We start from the raw sequence: 22667 nt of genomic DNA, 5'->3' as shown, positions 1-22667 counted from the left end.
TCCATCCATCCATCCATCCATCCATCCATCCATCCATCCATCCATCCATCCATCCATCCATCCATCCTCTTCATCTATTCCCAGCCGTCGCTGAGTGGGAAGCGGGATACATTCTGGACGGGACATAGAACCCATTATTTGTTTTCCCAAGAAAGCTGAAACATGGATGTTTGTGACCACAGTACACGTCTCCACTTGCTTTCAGCACATCTGAGATGAGTTAGTGTGCCGATAACTCAGCAGTCTCTGGTGAGATTTGATTTATAAGTTGAGTAATACAGTCTCAGGTTACATGTCTGGAAGCGCTGACAGACTGTGTTGAGTGACAGTGATCTTCCACGATACTCATGAGCCCATGTCACTATCTTGCTCACAGCAATATCGTAACAGTCAGCTGGTATGTGTCATTGTGTCAGTTTGACATTAGATTTGCAAAATTAAATATAACAATTTTGTGACCGGCTTTTAGTCTACAACAAGTAAATTAGTACCACAGAGACTTTAAGACCTCGTAAACTGGCAGCAAACTTTCAAAGCCTGCTATAATTTAGCAGAATACTGCAAACGCTCCATTAAAACTTCTCAAAGTCTTCTCAGAGTATTAATACACCAATAGTGCAGAGTGAAATGGTCCATTCACAGAGCCCACACCAAACGGTCCCTTAATTGAGACTGTAAGATGTAGAGATATTGCTCTGCTCTGTGTTGGCAGAGTAGTGTAGAAGCAGAAATGTATTCCCGCAGCAGGGAGAGACCTCACTGTTATGGGGCAGAAATTCAAATCCCAGATTCAAACATATGCTGCCGCGATCACAGATTCCAGTAAGTGTTCAACCATCCTATCTGCGATGTGAGAGAACATAGACCTGTCAAAACGTATACACCATGATGACCGTGGTGATGTTTACGTTTAACTGCAGATGTCGGTGTACCCACGTGTCAAAGTAATTCAAGGACTGATAAAGCTCATAAATATATTTTATAAGGACGCAGAGTTATAAAAATAATTAGGTATGCGCCACCAAAATATGAAATTAATCAGTCAGTACGTTTTCATGCACTAACAGAAAGTCGAAATTCTTGCCTCAATCCGACTGATATCGAAGTTTTAAAGGCCATGTATACACCTTAGCCGGGCCAAATTGAAGTTCTTGAGATTGAGCTTTTAGTGCCTAATTCCTAATTCAAGTTATTCCGGCATGTATATGCAACCCACGCTTAGCCGAACTAGTGACTGCCCAGGACTCCACCTTCTAGAAGTGACGAGCTGCGAAAACCAGAATATCAACATAGTAGGAGAAGAAGAAAACGAACAACTAAGAACTAACCGGAAGAACGCAAAAGTGCCTGTGGAGCCACCTAGCATTGTGGAGTCGAACGCACCTCACTCAATAATTGATTCTCTTCTCACGCATGTATACTTGGATCTCTCTGAACCTCCAGTTTAATCCGTAGCTAGATTGTTGCCCATAGCTTGATTTAGATGTGCATGTAACCACACTGAGTTTGATCAGCTGTGACCAGTGAGTGGCGCATATTTTCAGTTGTGAAAACTTTTTCTGGTCAGTAAACACATTATAACACAGCTACTAGATAGCTAAACACAGTACCACCAGAAAAGCTTGTATTCACTGTGAGATTTGAGCTTTCAAGGTTGAAACTGGCCTTGGAGAAACAACAACCAAAACCTATATGGCAAAAAACATAATCCGACTCTAACAAACTATCACTTTACTGAAAATATCTAACTCGATTATGCTAACACAAGCAAAGTGGTAAAAATCAAAGATACTGACATTGAGAACAAAGGTTCAGCGAGCAGCATTTGCTCACTGGCGTTAGCATTGACTACGTTTACATGCAGTCAAAATTCGGGTTATTGCTAATATTCCGGTTACTGAAACATTCGGAATATTCCGTTTCCATGCGTGAGCAAACAGGGTTATCCCTGTATACATGGTAATTAATCAATTGGGATATCTCGATCAAACAGCGACACACAGAGAACATCATGACGCAATTCCCGTCATTTCCACTTCTTCTTCCTGTATCCAAATTCAAAACAAACAACAATAACAGCAGCACGGCAGATGCATTTTAATTGGAGTTAAATACAGTTTGTGAATAAATTTAAAATTAGCCTCTTTAATTGTATTACTAGTAAAAGGAAAATGTATATTTTCACATATATTTAACCAAGTATTTTCTTCAAAGACCATCCCCAACTCCTTCTCCCATATCTTCACTAAAGTTTGGAAAGATGACAAACCTCCTTGTGATAAAATATTATAAAACTCACTGATCTTTCCTTTAATTGTGTCTGAAGTTATAAATATGTCCTCTATTTCAGATAGTCCAAGTCGAATTTTATTTGCTTTGATAAGTGATTGAACAATGCTCCGTATTTGTAAATATTTAAAAAAGTGTTTGTCAGGGATGTTGTATTCTGATTTTAAGTCAATAAATGATTTTAATTGCATGTTCAAATTAAATAAATCCTTAAACTGTTTTAAAGCAGAGTTTGCCCATTCACCTATGTTGATATGTTTAATATTCAGATCTGGATTTTGATAAATAGTGGAATGAATTGAAGTACAGGTGGTAATACTGTTTTTTTTTTTCCTACAATCTCTCCATGCTAACAGGGTATTAAAAACAGAGAAACATTTGTCTATGTTTTTTATTTTTTCAAACTTATTCATAAATATAAGAGAGACCAGTGGCAGGGGTTTGAAAAACTTTGCCTCCATTTGGACCCACCGAGACTCTTGTCTCCCCAATGCCCAAGATACCAGATTCCTTAACTGGGCTGCCCAAAAATAATATTGGAGATTGGGGAGGCCAAGACCTCCCATGGATTCTGGTTTCATTAGGGTCATTAGACTGATCCTAGGTTTTTTATTGCCCCAAATGAATTTTCGCTCACCTTTTTGGGACTCGCTATCCCGGTACTTTCTACCGTCTACAAATGCCAAAACGTTCATATTGTAGCGACCCTGATGGGAGAGTTATGAAGTGGGGGAGATCAGCCTAATTCTCTCGTCTCTCTGCCTGTCACCGGAATGCACGTGGTGTCATGAAAGGTGCGTGCCGGTGGAACATGCGCAGAAAACAAATTCATGTTCCTTTTGATCGGGATATCCCGTTAGGCTATACATGACCGAATATTCGGGTTATAAAAGGAGTAACCCAGGGGTCATATTCGGGTTTTTAAAAACCGGAATATGAGCAAATTCGGGTTATTCAAAGGGGTTATTGCTGTTTACATGGCCGTTCAAAACCGAGTTATTGCTGATATTCCGGTTTTAAAAGGGTTATTGACTGCATGTAAACACAGTCAATGAAAGAAGTCCAAATGCTGCAGACAGAATTCACGAGATTCTAATCAAAAACAGCAACCCAGCAACCTGGGCCAAATTATTTTTCAGAGTTGCTGCTGTTTTGGAGAAACTGCAAACGATATGCAAGGTCAATGTTGATTTTTTTCCAATACAGTTGAATGTTGCATTTTTAATAAAAAAAAGAAAAAAAGTATTTTTTATTCATTTGATTATGGTTCTTTGAAAAACAAAATCAACATTTACCAAAACTGGAGCAGCACATGACTTGAAAACAAACCCCATCAGCCAAGATAACCAACTAACTAACTAACTAACTAACTAACTAACTAACTAACTAACTAACTAACTAACTAACTAACTAACTAACTAACTAACTAACTAACCCCTCTCCACAGCTTTTACTTGATTTACAGCTAGTCTCTGGGCTGCATAAATATCTGCTAAAAACAATGATTTCGTCGAGTATCAGGGACAATCAGAATTGTGCAGAACATGACACGTGTGACAAATGCAAACTTCACTGAACATCCCAGGTTGTTCGTCAAGTCTTGCTCCACCACTAAAGGGGGCGTTTACTTGTTCGGACCTGGTGAGTAGGATACACTCAAGCATACCAAGGAGAATTGAGCCGATATGTAATGCAGCCCCCCTCATCTGCTCCACGGTGAGGATAGCATGTATAACATGGCAGCACAAACATCAATTTCTGGCTTACTGAGGAAAGGAGGATAGATTTTCAGCCTTCTGGGATACGTCCCTAATAAAATTCAGATAAGTGCAAGAAAACCTGAACAGGACCGGCATAGAAATACATTTTTTAAATATTTCAGGGGTTATGACAACCACCTGAATGGTGAATCGCCGATTAATCCTGCAGCTTGCTTTGGTCTCAGTGTTGCTTTAAATGAAGCCCTCTGGCAGCTGGAAAACACATCTACAGTGATTGATTATATTTTTGAGGATATCTGTTTGGATAAATCTATTTCATATTCAAACTCTGTAGTAAAATGCTTGAACTATTTCATTGAGATTAATGTATAAGACCCTATAAAAAATATTGAACATTGATTGCTGTGAATCAACGAGGGTATGTGGGAGTGGGGAAACATTTTTCTTAAAGCAGCTATTAACACTTAACAAACGTATAGAGTTGAACTGGAGGTTTGCTCTGAGTTAATTGAGGTCTGGCTGGTAATTACAAAAGGGAGTTGATCTCTCACAGTCTTAGTTCCAAGTTCACTGACACCACATTATAAAATCAGCTCATATGGCTACTATTGACTTTTCTCTTCTGGGTTAAAGCAACCATGTAGTTGTTGGTCTAAAAACTGCAGGGCCAGTATCAAATACAGATACGCATTTAGAGTAACTCATTTTGCTTAAATAGAGCTTTAAAAAGCTTTTCCACTGAGAAAAAAGCAAGAGCACTTCTATTGATAATGTGATTTAAAATTAATTTCCTACAATACGCATCTAAAGAATAGGATTATATGGGTAATTTACAATGCACTGGTGTCTATGGTCAGCTTCATATTTCATAGGAGAGATGCAAGAAAAAAAATATTGCAACTGGCTCAGACATTCAGCATCTCCCACAGAATACACTAAAAAATAAAGATACCATCAAAAGCCCTTCAGTGGAGGGATTTTTGAAGAGCTGACCATCTTGTGGAAAATGCCTTGCTATGCACCTTTTCCTACAGAAACAGAGAAACATAATTCACCACTTTTCTCTTCTGCATTCTGAGTTATGTTTTCTGATGAAAGAGGTTAAAATTCAGTTTTTTTTTTCATGTATTTACTATAAAATTACTTTTCGAGGCTTACCTGTGAAGCGTAGCCTCTGTGCATGTAAATATAGGTGTGCACATGCACGACAAATACTGCGAGGAAGGACATGAGCCTTTCCATGACCTCAGTAGCTGTTAATCAAATAACAGCTTTAATTTTGGGGAAGTAGGCTGCAGTTCTTAGTGAAAATTTAAAGATCAGCTCTATGGGAGGGTTCACAGAATCCTCCGTATGTGAAGCCGAGACATGACTCAAATGCTGCCTGTAAAATTCATGGCCCAATAATGGTGCCTTAATGTTTACAGCGGAAATATGCACACTGAGAGATATTCCACTTTCAAGCAAAATGTGGTTCTGGGACTCTGGACATCCTAAAAGAACATAAATTAATCAAATCGCTCAGATCTAAAAGTATCACAGCGTGTAGTTTATGTAACAGAAATCCGCTTCATCATGTGCAGCATCAACTTTTCCCTTGAGACGAGCACTTAAATGTTACTTGTACTTTTTAACCAGTCCTGATTCATCTGCCTGAGAGTCTGTAATTGTGACTGACAAACAAAAACAAATGAGCCAAGATTTCTTTTCTTTTTTTTTCTTCAATTTTCCAAAATCACATGTTCATAAGAGCAGCAATGCACATGACAACAGCTTTTTTGACGTTTCCTTTCAAAGAATTGTACTACTTGGCTTCCTTGCAGATTTTCCACAAATGCTAAAAGCACTGCGGTGGAATGATCTTATTAACATGCAAATGCCTGCGAGTTGCAGAAAAGTGAGAGGTGCCAAAGTGTATTGTTGTGTGACAGGCAGGGTTTCTGAAGACAAAGCTGCAAGGCAGGATGTACAGAAGTCTGCCTCGGTCACAACAAAATGGAAAAAACAAGACAGCATCTGTTAAATATATGTTAAAAAGACATGTACACATGCAGCAGTATAAATCAGAGACTAATGGACCCATGATTGTGATGATGAGCGTCCTATTACAAAGGGTATATACAGGGCACTGTAGCTTAATGACAGCAGATTAAATAAATTCTGTCCATTGTACATGGAGCCAGGGATTTAATTGGAGCATTATTAAGTTTTGAAAGAGTCCAACTTTGATGTGCTTTTAACTAAAGGTCATCATTAACTAGCGATGTGAGCCACATTTGATTACTATGTATATCACAACATCAAAAAAGATGCTGCTGCACTAATGAGCGGGTGACCTTCATCTCCAGCATAAACAAAGAGCAAACAGTCCCACACTGTGCTGCATGGCCTTTATCAGCCCTTAATAAGGGCTGTTTAAGAAATTAATCATACTTTAATATTCAGAAGGAGTATAACGCGGAGTCTTTGACGTTTCAGAGAAAGCCTGTTTTTCCAGGGAAAAAGATCAGATCTGAAGAAGGTCAAAAGGAAATGTACTTACAGCCTCACAAACAAGTCTGAACACAGACGAATGCAAATGAAAGCTGTCTAAATATTAGAATAAATCCTGACTGCTTTCACTTAACTGCAAATATAATCTACATTTGGAGATGTAAATATGGTTAGAGCATTTAAACCTTAATTTATCACATTACAGGCTCATTCGGAGCCAGGTGGATTTAGAGGAGATGTAGAGGGATTAGTGAGGTGATATCAATCGCCACAGTTGAACCATCCCCTTATCAAGCACCATCGCAATCCCTGACTGCTTTGCTCATTGATCCCGTACCAGCTGAGGGACTGGAGCTACAGCAACAGCTGCTCTCCCCGTCAGGAAGCCATTAAACAACGGGGGAGGAGAAAAGATGCAAGGTTTGAGTAAAATATCCTGTAAATTCTAATCACTTTCAAAATTCAAACAAGGTCTCAGCTCTCACAGTGATGAACAGGCGTAATAGATGTAGCGTGGCCTAATAACACAGATCTGACGAAGACGGGAGGAGCAAGCAAACTCTTTTTCCACCAGTGGCAGTTGTCTGTTTAGAAACGCGGATCCCTTGCTTTGCTCGTTGTCTGTTCACTTTGACTTTCTGGATATTATTAGCCAGTCCTGAGAGTACAGACGAGAATAAGCTCCGAGGGACGTTTTAAATGACAGGGCCCCTTTCTTGACGCAAGAGTAAACAATGGGAGCGACCATTGCTGTCTTGTTACGAGTGCTCATCTGCATTCACTGGAAATAGGTGGGGTGGGTTGGTTGTGGAGGGGGGGAGAGGGGAGACATGCCTCAATATCACACATGGAGGAGGGAACACTGTCCCCTGGCAGTAGTCCTTTCAGCTCGTCCTGGCAGATATGTTTTACTCTCTATTCACCATTTCTAATCCTGTCTGAAAGCCTATCTTGAATGTCAGCCTTCTTCCTAAATTGGCTCGTGTTCTTCGCGATTGATTAAAGTACTATAACCCAGCTTTATCAGACCACCCTGAACTCTCCATTTCTGCCAAATCTATTAGGTAATGCATTCTTTGTTATTGTACTGGTTGGTTCTCCCCCTTCACACACACACGCACGCACACACACACACACACACACACACACACACACACACACACACACACACACGTCTTTGAAAAAGGCACAGATCCTTTTACTGTGATACAAAATACTCAGCCGTACCTGACTTTATGAAGTCACGGTAGCCTCAACAGCAAACTCGAGGGCCTTGTTAAACTGGAAGCAGTTTGTGAAAAATGTTGCATTATAATTCACCACACTATTATTTGGTTAAACAGTTTTAAATATGTCACCAGACAGCGTGCAAAAGACACGTTTCATTATCCTCCTTGCCCTCTTTTGTAGCTGGTGAGCGATGCCACAGCGATACCGGGAGCTCGACTACGTCCCCTGACATTGACCAAGCAATATGGTTATAATTCATGCGTTCTAATGCTGTAATATCCCCACGCCATTGCCCACAGAGGAGAAAAGAGGAGAGAAGCGTTCGCCTTGATATTACTGCTGACGCCTGAGCCCTATGAGGTTGCACTTAGAGTGTCTCCTGGAGGACATTACTCAAGCACGCACGGGCACTACAAAGTCCAAATGACAAGAGTGGGCCGCATACATATCAAACACGTAGGTCCTCAGACACTGTATCTCATTGATGGTACTCAAGACTGAACACGGCAGCAGCCCACACGTATACATTTGCATGTAGCATCATGCCCCCATTTTCTAAAATCTGAGATATTTTAATCAGCATCTTATGTGTATTTAGCAGGACTCGCATGAAAACACAGAACTGATCCTCTACAGGACTATGGGTATAAATTAAAATCTCATTTGTGTACTTAAAGCAGAGTAGAGGAGCGCATTAATGACTGCACACTTAGAAGTAGGCCATGTCCAAACACTGTGGGCAAATTTGTCCTCGAGTTGTCTGCGCTTCCTCAAAAACTGCACACAACACACACTGCGAGCTACAACGGAATCTCACTTCCTATTCTGTGCCCACTTTGCAGCAACAAAGCCCAGAGCGATGAATCCGCTCCCGTACTTCACATCGTGCATCTGCACACACATAATGCAGCCTTTCCAAATCATTTTCCTTTCTCTCATAAAGCAATCTGTCCTATCTGCCTCTTTTCAAACCCCTCCTTAATATTTTTGTCAGAACAAGTGTAAACAGCTCCCATTCCGTGTTGCGCTAGCAACCTGAGGGAAGAAAGGGGTCTTCCTTCAACATCTGGATGTGAGGTATAGCTCGGATGAAAAGTCATATCAGATCAGATCCCGCTACATCAAATGAGACTTGAGGGGGCATTATTTATTCATTGCTCTGCTGAAATCCAAGCCATGCCCTAAACGGTGACACTTAGAAAACTATTCCTCTGTGCCTGCACTGCGCAGACACAAATGCAGCTAGCAGGGTCTCACAGATGGTATGGTTGTATGTTCCTTGTATGAGGCAAGGATGTAAAGGAGACAGAACAACGAGGCTGTTGTTGTGTAGCTGAGGAGCCTTGAAGCTCGTGCGAGGAGCACGCACGACGATGAAAACCCCTTCATGTCAGCTGTAAGCTGTCGTGTGACTACAAGGTCTTCCTGAATGTTTCCTTACAGACTGAAAGCTTTTTTGAACCAAAATGGCATTTCACCACATGACCAATATTTACGCCTGTGGTGAACAGCAGCTCAGAAGGTGTTGAAGAGTCTATTTGTGTATATGTGCGTGTTTGGGTGTGGGAGTGTTTCATAAGGTCTTGGAGAATTTCATGATCCAGCTTTCATTCAAAGCTCACTTGCGTGACGTCACAAAACAACAATTCTGTAGGTTTCTAGAATAAAAAGCTTTTTTTTTTTTTTTTTTTACAACAATTAATGCTCTTTTCTATCTATGTGCTGGACCTCTTTCAAAACCTAATCCTCGAGTCCATAAATCACTTTTTTTTATCTGCCCTTACAATACCCGACAGAGCTGCATGATGTCAAAGATTGGCCTCTAATTCCAGAGGTCAGCATCAGCAACCTGGCATGCAAACACACTACAGGAGGAAAATCCATACGTGATGGATACAATAAAACAGGTTTTCCATTTTAAAGCAGCCATGCCTTTGTGCAGGATTAAACGCTTTAAATCTAATGATGAGAAAGGCCCTGTTTTTATTTGTTTCCAAGCAGGCATTTCACTCTTAATGGAATAGCCGCTGTATTCTGTCTCCGGAGGGTACAAATGCTCATCAAAGACCTGGCTTTGTCAAGCAATCCATAACCTCTTAATGCCATATAGCAGGAGATAGTTGCAAGACAAGTTCAAAGAAAAAGTACAAAATCAATGAGAAAAAATGCATTCCAATTTGTAATGCGATTATAGCTCATAAGGTTTTATATCGTATCCTTCCAGGGACAGCTCCTGCTTTAGGAAACAGGCCCCTCCAGCTCAGAATTCCTTGGTGGGATTCTTGCTCTTACTATCAATATCTGAAGCAATGGCTGCCAGAAGATTTGGGACCTCCAGATGCCCAAGGCAGTAAATCTGGGCCAGGGGTTGTGTGGGATGTTCAGATAAATGGGTTGGGTTTTGTTTTATTGCAATACTGTTTGTCTTAACTTTCTGTGTCTACCAGGGATTTACAAAATGTGCTACTGTCCTTGGGCCTCTCTTTTCAGCAGCAGCTTTGAATTTGGTTTGAGTCAGCCCTGGTGCCCTAAGATTACGTAAATATCCTCTGTGAGCCATTCACCAGTATATCCACGCTTTGTGGTTTTGGTCACTTTTTATTTTTAGCAGTATTTTGTTTTTACATGGGTGAAAAGTTTCAGAAGGCAACAACGTAATTCTCATTTTACTCACTTCGTCAAGTTCTCTCGCACCGTAAAGAGGTACATTTGGCTTCTCTGGACTTTTGCTAATGGATTTGACAACAAGGAGCTTTGCGTGTGATGAAGCTGTTTGTCATTCATGTGCAGCAAAGCATCAATATGAAGGAAATGTGGGCCATAGAGACACAACACAGTCATGCCCGAGGAAATATGTCACATTTCCAACATCCTTTGTGATAAGGTTTCCTCATTTGTGCTTCTTTCAAAAAGGCACGGTTGGAAACAAAGGCAAAGATATGGCTTATTAGGTCAGTACTTGAGTCACTTTTTACACACTGTTGGCAGATCTGCTGCATAAATCACATGGGTATCATTAGAATCAACCCCGAGGAGTCTCTGGGTGATAAAGTGTGTGTGTGTGTGCATGTTTGTTTGTGTGAGCTTTCCTTTAGGTATTTTTTCGACATCCAGTCACATAGCGCGACCTGTCTGTGAGAGCTCCTCAAATATTCCATGCTCTGATGCCTTGTGGCCTGTAGAAACACCCAAACTTATGCTGTGCTTAAACAATTCATTTCAAACTTTGGAAATCGCACGGTCTTTAAGAAGAGTCTCAAAGAATGAAATTCAATATCCCGTTAAATTGCTATTTTTCAGCCACAAATAACTCTTGTGTGCCAGGCAACTAAAAAGTTTCAGCAACAATTGTTTATTGTCACCATAGGCATTCTGTTGAATTTTAGATGCATCAAATGTGTGTGAAGCAGGTTCGAATTCAAAAAGGCATGTGATTAAAGAGCATAAGAGAAGAGAAAATGCCAGTAAATTCTGTTTTTTTTTCCAGAATGTTGAATCATTTACTAACTTCCAATATGGCACAGAGATCTGCTTCAGTCAAACATCTTCACATAAAAGAGGGGGCGCAGACGAACTCTAACATACACTTCAACAGCATTTGTATTCTACTTGTTGTTGGCGTATTGGTTTAAAAAAAATAGACAGTAAAGCTGTAGTTGTTGAAAACATGAATAAAACAAACTTGGCAGATTTTTTTTTTTTTGTTCAACTGGCTTTCTCCAACCCAGGGCTGAGTTGTCAGACGGCTTATCTGAGCTTACCTTCCCCAACCCCGGCCACTTTCTTCTTGTTTCTTTTCAATCTAACCTCTTCCTTCTGTCCTTGCTCTCATCCTCCATGATCCCCTCTCCAGTCCTACTGCTCTTAGGAAACCATTCCTATCCTATCATTTCAGTCGTCAGCTTCACGACTGCGCTGCCCGCCGCTCTTATGCCAGTCAGCACCTGTGGCTAATCAGTGCTGAAATTCACAGAGGACCCGGGTGACTGGGCCGACAAGGAAGATGACAACTCTGTTCCCAATCTGCCGTCCTGTTGTAATGATCTGTGAGCCGCAACACACATCTGACTGTCCACATTCCCACTGGAAGAAATAATAATCATTAAGAGACTGTGACTTTTAGCTCATTAATATAATGATAGGTTCAACTAACATCCCACATAGTTGCGTTTTTCAACAAATAATATGAGATTATGAGCTTTGGAACATATAATTTGTGGCATTTTAGCAAAACCCTCAAATCTGTGCTACTTAAAGGATCAGAAAAGTGCCTCGGGGATACCTCTAGTCATGTGTTCACCCACACAACCAAACTCCCCGTTAACGTCGTCATAATATATTTTGTATTAAATTTAGAAGCTAAAATCGAGAAACTAACCAAAATCTCTTCCTTTTGCTTCATGTTTTCACTCTTATTGTGACCTACAGCCATGAATTCATCAAGAGCTGCCATCCTGGGAGGATGGTCACAGGACTATTTCTGTAATGACCCAGATTTTCAGGTGACTCTGGATCCGTGTCATTGTAATGAGCTGCAGCAAATCAAAGTGAGTATATTAGGTCAAATACACCATACTCTTTCTTTTCATCCTAATTCTATGTGGTAAATGTTCACCAGATGTCCCCCAACATTTCATCTGACCATTAAACTAAATCTTCTGTCACATAAACATGAAGAAGTTTGCATCTTCCCTTTAAAACAATCGATGCACAAAAAGTTCCTCAGTCTAATGTCCTTTCTTGATAATTTTGTCAGATTAATATCAAGCCAATTTCCTGGAGCCTGTTCTTACAAAGAGGGATGGCATGATGATGGTATCATTGGAAGAAAGCTGTAATTGTGGAGGATGGCTCCTTTTGGGAGAAATATGGGCACAGATGGGCTCTGAGCTTGATGGAGGAATTTCTCTGTTCTCAACGGCTATCAGGAAGCTTTGCCAAGCTGGCAAGAGTTATAAATAGACAAGAGTCGGGAGCAGGGCTCCATGTAAGCACCAAAATAAACCAATCTTAATGAGGGTACTATCAACGTATTAAGGTGGAGGGTTTTTCGCTCTCTTAAAGACAAATCTTACAAGATTCCTCATCGCAAAATTCTGTGCTACCGAAAAATCAGATGTGATTTATTTGTTTCCTGTTTACTGACTCTTTCATCAAGTTGTTTTGGTCTTAAAGGGGACATGTTCTGCCTCTTTTCTCTTTTCAAAAGATAAGACAATTTCCTGAGCTCTGACTGAAATGTTTGTAACATTCTTTAGTCGCATCTCCACAGAGAGAAAGAACAAAAGCTCCCTTTTCAACACAAACGAAGACACGGCTGTCTGTTATGTGAGTTTCTGACGTGGCAGTGACTTGGGTAATTGTTTTTGATATGGCATTGACGTCTTTCAAGTACACACAAACAGAAAGGAATTTGACCACTGACTTACACCTGATGTGGGCCATGCATGCAAACTGTAACCCTGAAAAGATGAGTGGACACACCCACCTAAGTGGGACACTTTGCACATGCATCACAGTTCTGAACCACAGATACTCACTCACTCACTCACTCACTCACTCACTCACTCACTCACTCACTCACTCACTCACATCCCTCCAGCCAACGTGATGGGGGATGTAGCAGGAACGGCAGAGACAAAGCAACAATCTAAGACACAAAGGACATCTCCACGGTGATACTGTTGAGGGACTCGGAGGGATTTAATGACCTGAAGGAGGAGCTTGTGTTTTATTATTTCACATAAAAACACAATTATAAATTACAAAGGTTTTTATACTTCTCCTATTCCAGAATGATATCCCTGTCTTCGGAGAGAAGGCTTTAAAAATGCATTAAGAAACACTCCAGCTTACATAACCTCAAAACTAAGGGAAAAAAGAGAATTAACAAAGAGGAAAAATCCATACAGGGTCAAACCAGCAGCTCGCACAATGTGGTATTCTTCAGACTTCTCAGCGGCTCACTCCTCAATAGGCAATAGAGCTTTAACCAACTCAAATCTATGCCTAAAGTCCTCTGTGTACTTTCCACATGTATATATAGTGGGGAGAAAGTAAAATTAACAAGAAAAGAGACAAAAATCTGAATAAATACCATTTCCAAAACAAAACAAAGCAACTGCAATTCAAGATGAAGACCTACTTGTGGAGCGAAGGTGTGCGAGGCCAGGATGGGCAACTGGTAGCAAAGTAAAGTTAGTGTGTGTTAATCTATTTGCACGTGAGGGATAGCGAGGAAGGATCGCTATTAATCTCTCGCATTACTGCAGTCATTTCCACTCTCTTCATCACCAGCAGCATGTGCTCTGTGAGATTTAAAATATTTAAATCTGTAATCTGTCAGCATTATGAGGTTAACACACACCCGCAAGACTGGAGTCCTATCCGTCATTTTGCTTTCCACTTCACATGGCCCCGCATCCATCACGAGGACCTGACACGGCCTTTTGTCGTCCTGGCTGCAAAAGACTTTGCGGCCGGTGTCTGTAATTTTTCAACAGCGGAACAGACAAGCTGCTGTACTCTGGGGAAAAATTAAGGGAAATGCATGAAGCCGAAAAGAGAAGAAGGGGAAAAAAAGCTGCAGCAGTGTGAAGCGCAAAGAAGCCTTTAATTGTTTCCCCAGTGAATGTGACCCAGTGACTCTGGAGGAGCTCTTCCTTGTTCTTTTACTACGGGTAAACCAGCATTTATTATTGATTTGGTGGCGCAGACTCATGGTTTTATACAGAAGAGTCTACAGAGTGTTGTGACAGTTTGGTGCACGACTTACAAATACACCATCGTTTACTTTTCTTATGCACAATTGCTGCATTAAAACTGATTTAATAACCAAGAGTGAATAAACTGAATGGGATTAAAGCTTGAACGACAGTGACCCGCATGTAAATATTAGGTTGATGGAAGACACTCCAACGTAGCCCATTTAGACGGCTCCATGTCATGTCTTCATACGACAGGCTTTCGCTAAGCTCCTTAAGAGCCCGCCCCAGGGGATCCGTAGTGGGCTGAAGGTACTGACTCAGGCCTTATCTCTGCTAATTTACCCCATGAATTAGACGGCCCCTCGTCTCCGTGAACTACTGGACCCACACGATACTCATTCCATGTTCAGAAAATGGGGAGAGAGAAAAAAAATTGACGGGGGAATTTTACATAAAAGTTCTCTGGGCGATCGTCACTAAAAAGCGTAGACTCCCCGTGACTTATTTTACTTTAAAGATGGATTAAGAAAGAAAAAATTGCAATTTGACTCATGCGGATTAAGGTGCACTTTTTGAAAACAAACAGACAGAGCGTTCTCCTTTCAGCTTTAGTCAGTAAGAAGAGAATGAGGTTTACCGCCAATGTTTTTTGATTTTAAAAGGGAATTGAGGCGGCAGGTCTAATGTATAGGCGTTTAGAGGATGCTTACTTCTCATAGCGTCCCGTTTATGTGACTGTAAGTGGCGCCGCGCATTTTCCAAGGAGCCGGGTTAATGAGATGAAGAGGTGTATCTCACAACAGCTATGAGCAAATCATAACACCAGTCATCGGTAATCAGTGTTTGTAAAGTAAAGAAACAGGGAATGGAAAACAAAACAAACGTGAGTTAAATGCAACGGCCATTTAAGTCCACCAGCTCACAAACCTTATGAGGCCTCTTTGCTTCCCCACAAATAAATGACCCCCCCCCTCCCGTGATGTAACCAGCATGAAAGGCCGCCCTACGCATAACCCAAGACACCGCAGACAGCAGATTGTTACACCTCAAGCCCACGGACGCTGACTCGAGTCAGTCTCAACTTCACAAGGAGCTGCAACTGCTTCCAAAGTAAAGTTATGCACACAAACACGGGTCTCAGACTGGATCAGTGGACTGAAACTTGCAGCTCATCTTTTTTGTTGTTATAATGTTTAACACAAATGAAACAAGATCAGCTATATCCCAAGATGAAGCGCCAGTAAAGCCTGGAGTGCAGCTTTGCCTTTGTGAGGCTGTGTCGGCCCCTGTTATGACTGCATCCCTCCCTCTACTCCCCATGCCTCGCTGCATGAGATTCCTTTTTTTTTTTTTTTAAAAGTCTCCTTCAAGAAGGGAAAACTATTAAGAAATATCCTCTCGCTGCTGTCGAGAGTTTGGTTGAACCTCTGGTTTGAACTCAGCTTGCTTCAACGGTGCGTTTGTGACTGCAAATGGCCTAATTAATAAATAATTAATAAGTGGATAACTTCTGGCAGATAGTGAGGGGAGACATACTGTGTGGCATCTGCTTTGTAGTTAGAATGGTGATGTCCAAAAGAATCTTGTTTACTAAGCAGACATTGGTCTTTGGCAGAGAAACCTGCGAGTCAGGGGAGATGTTTTTGGGCCACGAACAACGTAATATGTCTGTTAAATATGTTATGTGAAGTACACTTGAGGGATGTCTTTGTGCTTGGGGCCAATATCACTTTGTTAGTTACACAAAGACTCTTTTATCTTTTTTTTTCTCTTTTACAGATTGAACAAATATGCCATATCCATTTTTAAATTTCATTATCAAAATAACAGTGGTGTGACCAAGAGAATTGTCAGTCTCGACTGTTTTTGGGCGTTTTTTTGGGGGAGCGATGTTGGCACAAAAGGTGTGATTTAATGATGATCAAAGTGCATCCTCGTGTGTAAATATCAGGAGACAAGTTGATCCTCCTTCATTAGTCGCAGCACAACCGCGTCTGCGAGAGCCAACTGGGGAGCTCAGCCCAGCTGTGCAACTACTCGAATTTGAATCTTCAATTGATTTTAAGCCTTCAAAGATTAGGAAAACTATTTTACAATCATGCTCTTGTTTTGGCGTCACAACTTTTCCTCTTTAAAAGCCAAACCCCACTGCCTGCCTGTTCGTGGAACGTTTGAGCTCCAGCTCTGAACATAAAGCAGCTGCACTGGTCCTCAGTTCAAAACAGGGCAGTTTTGCCTTAAAAAATATGTTTTCCTTACTGAGTTCCTTAATGATATACAGCTTTGATGTTCTACATCGTGAAAGGAATTCCTACATGCTGCCATCTTGCTGGATCTGTCATTACGTTGAGGTTTTTAAACATGGCGAACATGACAATGTTTACATGTTCAAAGGAGGTGCAGACACCTCCACCCAAGAGGCAGCTTGAATACCCATTCCATGCTCTCTTTTTTTTTTTTTTACTTGCGTTTCAGTCGCAGTTCTTCACTTTGATACTTAAATACACATGATCAGGGATAAAAAATATATCTGACGTGGTAGTTGCATATTTCATTATTCAGACGTCACAGTCCTCATAACCTCACATGAGCGCCGACGTGCAGACGACAACAATTGCAGCATCTGTTGCCTCCATCTTTATAATTATTGACTGTGACATTAATAGGTATTGTAGCTGTGAACAAAAGATCCTGCAACACATTCTCTCTTGAGACTGGACTCTGTGTTGAGTTCAACTCGAACTAAAATAATGGAAAAAGGGCCTTTGGTCAACAAGAAAGGTAAAACCAATTCACCTGTTGGAAAACCTCTCTCAGTCCAAGAAAGCAGAGCAAACGGGAGACTTCTGGAAAGCGCTGCGTTATGCATCCAGAGTCAGAGATGGTCGCGTTAAACAATTGCGATTTCTGCACTGAACAACACATACATGACTGTGACTTTTTTTTATTCTTTGCCACAATCAAGCACCTCCCCAGTGTTCAGTTGTTTCATCACCATTAATTCATAGTTGGAATTCTGTTTCCTTGTCGCCTCGTCCTTGTTCAGAGCTCCACACCACAGCTAACACGAAGCGGTATTAAAGGAACCAAAAAAAAAAAGCCTGAGCGGCTCTGAATTATTTACATTTTAAGAGGCAAAACGTGAAAGACAGAATGTGTAATCTTAACAAACCTCTGGTCTTGGAATGATTTAAAAGAAGTGGGTTTGAGTGGATGTTTGTAAGCTTCCTTTATCTTGCTCGCTCCCTTCTTTGTGTACCTGTGGCTTTTGCAATTGGTGAAAGCGGTGCGCGTTAATGACAGCCGGCTCTGCCTCCACCGGAGAAATAGGCAGTGATTGGACATATTCTTTCGAAGGTCAGAGGTAACCGTTTTGGGAATTATTCAGTTCTTGCCCCTGCTGCGTCACGAGAACACATCAAACGCAGAAAAGAATATGAGAAAACACATATAACCTTTCACAGCCTCCACTTCTGCATATACAGAGAGGATCAGGCACCCTCGCAAACCTCTCTTTGTGTGTCTGGTTGGGAGAACAATAACAAGAGCGTGCTGAAAGAGATGCTGAAGGCTAAAGAACAAGAGGCCTCTCAGGCCAGAGACCAATGAGTGGCTTATCCATGTTAAGTTGGGCCAAGACATACTCCAGTGTATTCGTTTCAGGTCAGGATGAAGCCTCGCTGACCTTTGCAGCAGACAGAGAGTCTCATGGAGCTTTTTCTTGAGCAGCTCGGAGACTTACATGGGTAAACAACAGACTACTGCAGTTATTAAATGGACGCGTGTGTTCGGAGGCCTCTGAGTCAGTGGCGGCGTGTTGACCACCTCTCGATGACCCAAAATTTCCAAGATAAGCTGGCTAGCAAATGAACACTTTAAACTAGAAGCGCTCTCTGTAATTACTCTCCCACAGCTCAAACCGAGAGCTCAGTTTTGCTGTAAATGAAGCCGCCATAATTGTTACGCAGCTCAAGTGCATCTGAGAAAAATGTCAGAAAAAGAGCGATGAGTGGATAATAAAACAGCAGGGAACTTGAAAAATAGCATTTTGCAGTGCTGGAATACAAACATGGAGGGGCCGGAGAGAGAATTAACAAGTAGCAACAGCAGCAGCATGCATAATCCCTCACATGATGCCGTGGAGCCACATATAATTTGCATTAACACCATTTGTTTGTAAAATCAAAAGACACAGGGAGTCTTAATCAAGTTTAATGAATTCATTTTTAAATGTGTGCCAAAGAAGAACCAAGGAAGTCCGTATGTGTGTTTTATTATCCTCAATTAAGAACCTCTTTTATCAAATATGTGCTACAGGGCAAATAAAAAGGTCAGATCATTTCCTATAAATGCTCGGGGCTCAGGAGGCACATTGCTTATTCAACTTATCACTATGACAACTCTTGCTTGACATTTTCACTCCCTCTTTTCTCTTTGGAATTCAACTCTGTCTGTTAAATATTCTTTCTTGCATCGACTACAATGAAACCACTCATTTCTAAGCTGCGCCTTGTGCCCAGGAATGTCACATTGTCGGCGAGCAGACATATATATGAGGCCTGCGGGATCATTACAGTGATTAATACACTCCTCTTCAAAGCAATTTGTGCAGCTTTTAGAGGGATTAAAGACCCGAAAAGTGGAAGCCATATACAACAAAAGAGATGGAGGAAGTCAAAAGATCCCTGTCCTTGTGAATTGAGAAGAGCTCCATGTTTTAGGAGTCACGGTTTTCAGTTAAAGATGTGCACGGTAATGATTGATGACTCAAAAGAATACAAATCTTCTTGAATTGACTCAATCTTGGAATTAACAAGAAAGCAGACACCCTACTCGTACTAGCTGAGGGTTTAAATTGAGCAGGGAAATTATTTACTCATTAGTGCATGAGGCAAAACTTGAAAAGAAGGAGGGGGTGGGCAGTTCCTACATCGGCCATGCCTGTGGCAGATTATCCTGCTGCTCCTCATCACAGATGGAGACAAACTGGCGGTGCATGACCGCCTTTCAGAAAAGCGGGGATTTATTTCCCAACCTTGCGCGAGAAATTTCTCCCGATCTTTCAGGCTTGCCGCTTCTCGAACAAGTCATCCTATTTCATCTTGCTTACGGGGGGAGAGCGATGACGGAGAGCCCGCGCGTCACTGCTCCACACAAGATGTCTTTATGGTCAAGTGAAGGGTGATTTATGGTTCCGCGTTACACCAACGCAGAGCCTACGGCGTAGGGGACGCGGCGATGCGTACTGCACGGTGCGCGTAATCCTACGGCGTAGGGCACGCGTCGATTTAACGCAGAACCATAATTCAACAAGTAACAAGTGTCCTGAACATTTATCGGAGGCATTTGGGGCCGCTGCATGGACGCTCGCGACGCAGGGGTATTTTTTTTATTTATTTAATTTTTTTTTTTTTTCAAAAGATCCACATGTCGATATGGGTCCAAGAAAGAAAAAGAAAGATGTGCATCCAAAAGCGCATTGTGCCCAGCAGACTCGGGCCAGTCCGTTCACAAGTCGCTTCCGATCCGAGCGCGTTTCCAAAGTGTTCCGGACAGTGTTGCAGCGCTGCGTCAGTTTTGCATTACAGCACACACACAGCTCTTTATCTTTCAAGGTAAAACACGAGCACAAGTCATCCAATTTCAATCCAAGTAAGCCTATGTGTCCAATCCTCCCGCATCCTCCCGAGCTGCTCAGCCTCAAGTATCATGAAATGACTCACCTGCCTTGTCGAGGTGTAAATCCCCCCATGCCTTTCTGGAAATTAATAAAAAAATTAAAAAAAAATTAAAAAAAAAAAGCAGGGGCAACGTTTGGCCACCTCGGGGGTGTTCTTCACTTGCAGTCTGGATTGTAGCCTATGTACTCCAAATATCCGTGTGGTCTGGACGCTGCATGTATGGTTTTTTTTCGGGAATGGTTCTCCTTTGCAGCGATAATAAGGTCTCTCATTATCCTTTCTCCGCTGGCATATTCACGGATTTTTCTCCCACGCGTTTTAGTATTATTACTGTGTTTTTTTCCAGGGGGAGGCTCTCCTTGTCGTCCTGGTGCTGTTTTGACGCTTTTGCCTTGACTCTTGTTGGGCTCAACGCGAGCTCCGCGGGTGCGCGCCGCGCTATCCCGAGTGGATGTATTCGTGAGCGCCGACTGGAGATGGAGAGAAGAGTTACTAGGTAACCAAGGGCGCACGCATCACACATGAAGAGGAGCTGGCGATTTATGCCTTCCAACTCCGTCCTGCCCATCTGCTCTGCCTTCTCTGACTATCCAGAAAAATAACATTATTTTATTACATCCTTCACTGTCCTTTCCCACTGTGTCTAAAAAAAAAAAAGACTAATCATATTAGGACCTACAGTTTAAAAACGAGGATTAAATTCTGTTGAGATGCTTACAAAGATCACAGCTGAGAGCAGCCTCGGGATTTTTCCACAGGACTGGAGAGAATTAACGAGTGAGGAGGAGGAGGCGACTTCCTCACAGGTGGAGCAGCGACTTAGGAGCAATTATAACAATATATTTTGTGGGATTGTGACATAATATGACACAAATGTGAGTGAACCCATTGCTTTTATTTAGTTTCCTTGTTCAATGGAGTCTTTGGCTGCATCCGAAATTTCATACTTCCACCCTAATGAGTAGCAAAAACAGTATGTGAGATTTTTTAGTGTGTCCGAAACATTAGTACGTACTCAATAGTATGCGCTATCCATACTCAATCCGGAGAAATGTATTAGTGTGGATTGATGGACACTAGCTAAGCAGAAACTTCCCACAATGCAATGCAGCGGTGTTTGGTTGCTAAGTGATACGTATATCGGTGCGTCCGAAATGCCATACTAAACAGTATATGCTACAAAGTATACTTAAATTCGGCACACTTTTGAGTAAATATCAGTAGTATGCATTAATTTGGACGTACTACTCAGAGCGCACACGTCACTTCCTGCCGTTGGGAGGAAGTGGCGTGACACAGCAGCGGTAGCAGCACCGCTCCTTTACATTATATAATATTATTATATACGAATATTATAATATTAATATTATATAATAATATTATTATACTTATGACATAATGTATCACTTAGCAACCAAACACCGCTGCATTGCATTGTGGGAAATTTCTGCTTAGCTAGTGTCCATCAATCCACACTAAATAATATTATTATATAATATTAATATTATAATATTCGTATATAATAATATTATATAATGTCATCTTGTTTTGGCCAGGATAAACGGGAAATAGTGGAGCGGTGCTGCTACTGCTGCTGTGACATGTCACTTCCTCCCAACGGCAGGAAGTGCCGTGTGCGCTCTGAATAGTACGTCCAAATTAATGCACACTATTGATATTTACTCAAAAGTGTGCCGAACTTAAGTATACTTTTTAGTATACCGGTATACTGTTTAGTATGGCATTTCAGACGCACCGATTGAGAGAAGAAAAAAAAAAAAGACAAAATACGAAACAAGCCCAACCAGATTTTATAAACTATGTGGACCCCGTAGTGGGCTTCAAATATGATTGTGTGGTGGGGTCTACCTGGTGTCTACTGTAGGTGGTTCATTTAAATGAAGACTTTGTATGTTACAATAAACTAGGGACCTGCACAATTCCCCCTCTTACCAAATTGCCCATTCAATCCATTTATGGGGCCAATATATGAGCCCCACAGAGGCTTCCCATTTGGGGCCCATAATAATAAAACATGGCTTAGCCAAATTCCACTCTGTACCTAAATAGCCCACTTTTAACCCAGATGGGGCCACACGGACATGCTGGCTGGGAGGTATAGTCGTTCATATCAATTCAGTCCAAATGAGATCCAGAAATGCCAGGTCCCTGTCTGACCTAATATAATTAGCTTTCCTTTATACTTACTTTTGTATTACAGAATGAGCCCCATATCTTTAAACGACCCTTAGCTTTTGAAAGCATAGTTTCTGTCATGGAGCTTCACTGTTGTGGGTTAATTTAGAGCTAAACATAAACTTCTTGACTTATTTATTTAAAAAAATGAATAAATGGATGAATAATGTGGAAGCAAGGATATTAAATCACCCTGATGGATAATTTACATTTACCTTCAGCATGGTTATTCCACATGTATTTCCTTAAGGGCAACACTCAGAATACAGTATCACTAGCACAGGTGTTGAGCTTTGGTTCTGCCTGCCAAGACAGAGTATTACAGTCAGGGGGAAAAAAACTTGTTTTCC

The 22667-nt window shown here is 41.4% G+C and overlaps 1 protein-coding gene across 2 annotated transcripts in view; it reads right to left on the bottom strand.

Moving 5' to 3' along the window:
• Nucleotides 1-20556, bottom strand: part of nlgn3a (neuroligin 3a) — a 159852-nt gene extending 139296 nt beyond the window's left edge. For both annotated transcript variants that reach the window (XM_061725054.1, XM_061725055.1), the window contains exon 1: nt 20164-20556. The gene's annotated coding sequence lies outside the window, so the exon portion shown is untranslated. The remainder of the gene's footprint in view (nt 1-20163) is intronic.
• Nucleotides 20557-22667: the final 2111 nt, after the last annotated feature.

This window comes from Cololabis saira, chromosome 7 (assembly GCF_033807715.1).
Source record: "Cololabis saira isolate AMF1-May2022 chromosome 7, fColSai1.1, whole genome shotgun sequence".
NCBI lineage: Eukaryota > Metazoa > Chordata > Actinopteri > Beloniformes > Belonidae > Cololabis > Cololabis saira.
This window is presented reverse-complemented; position numbering and strand designations above follow the sequence as displayed.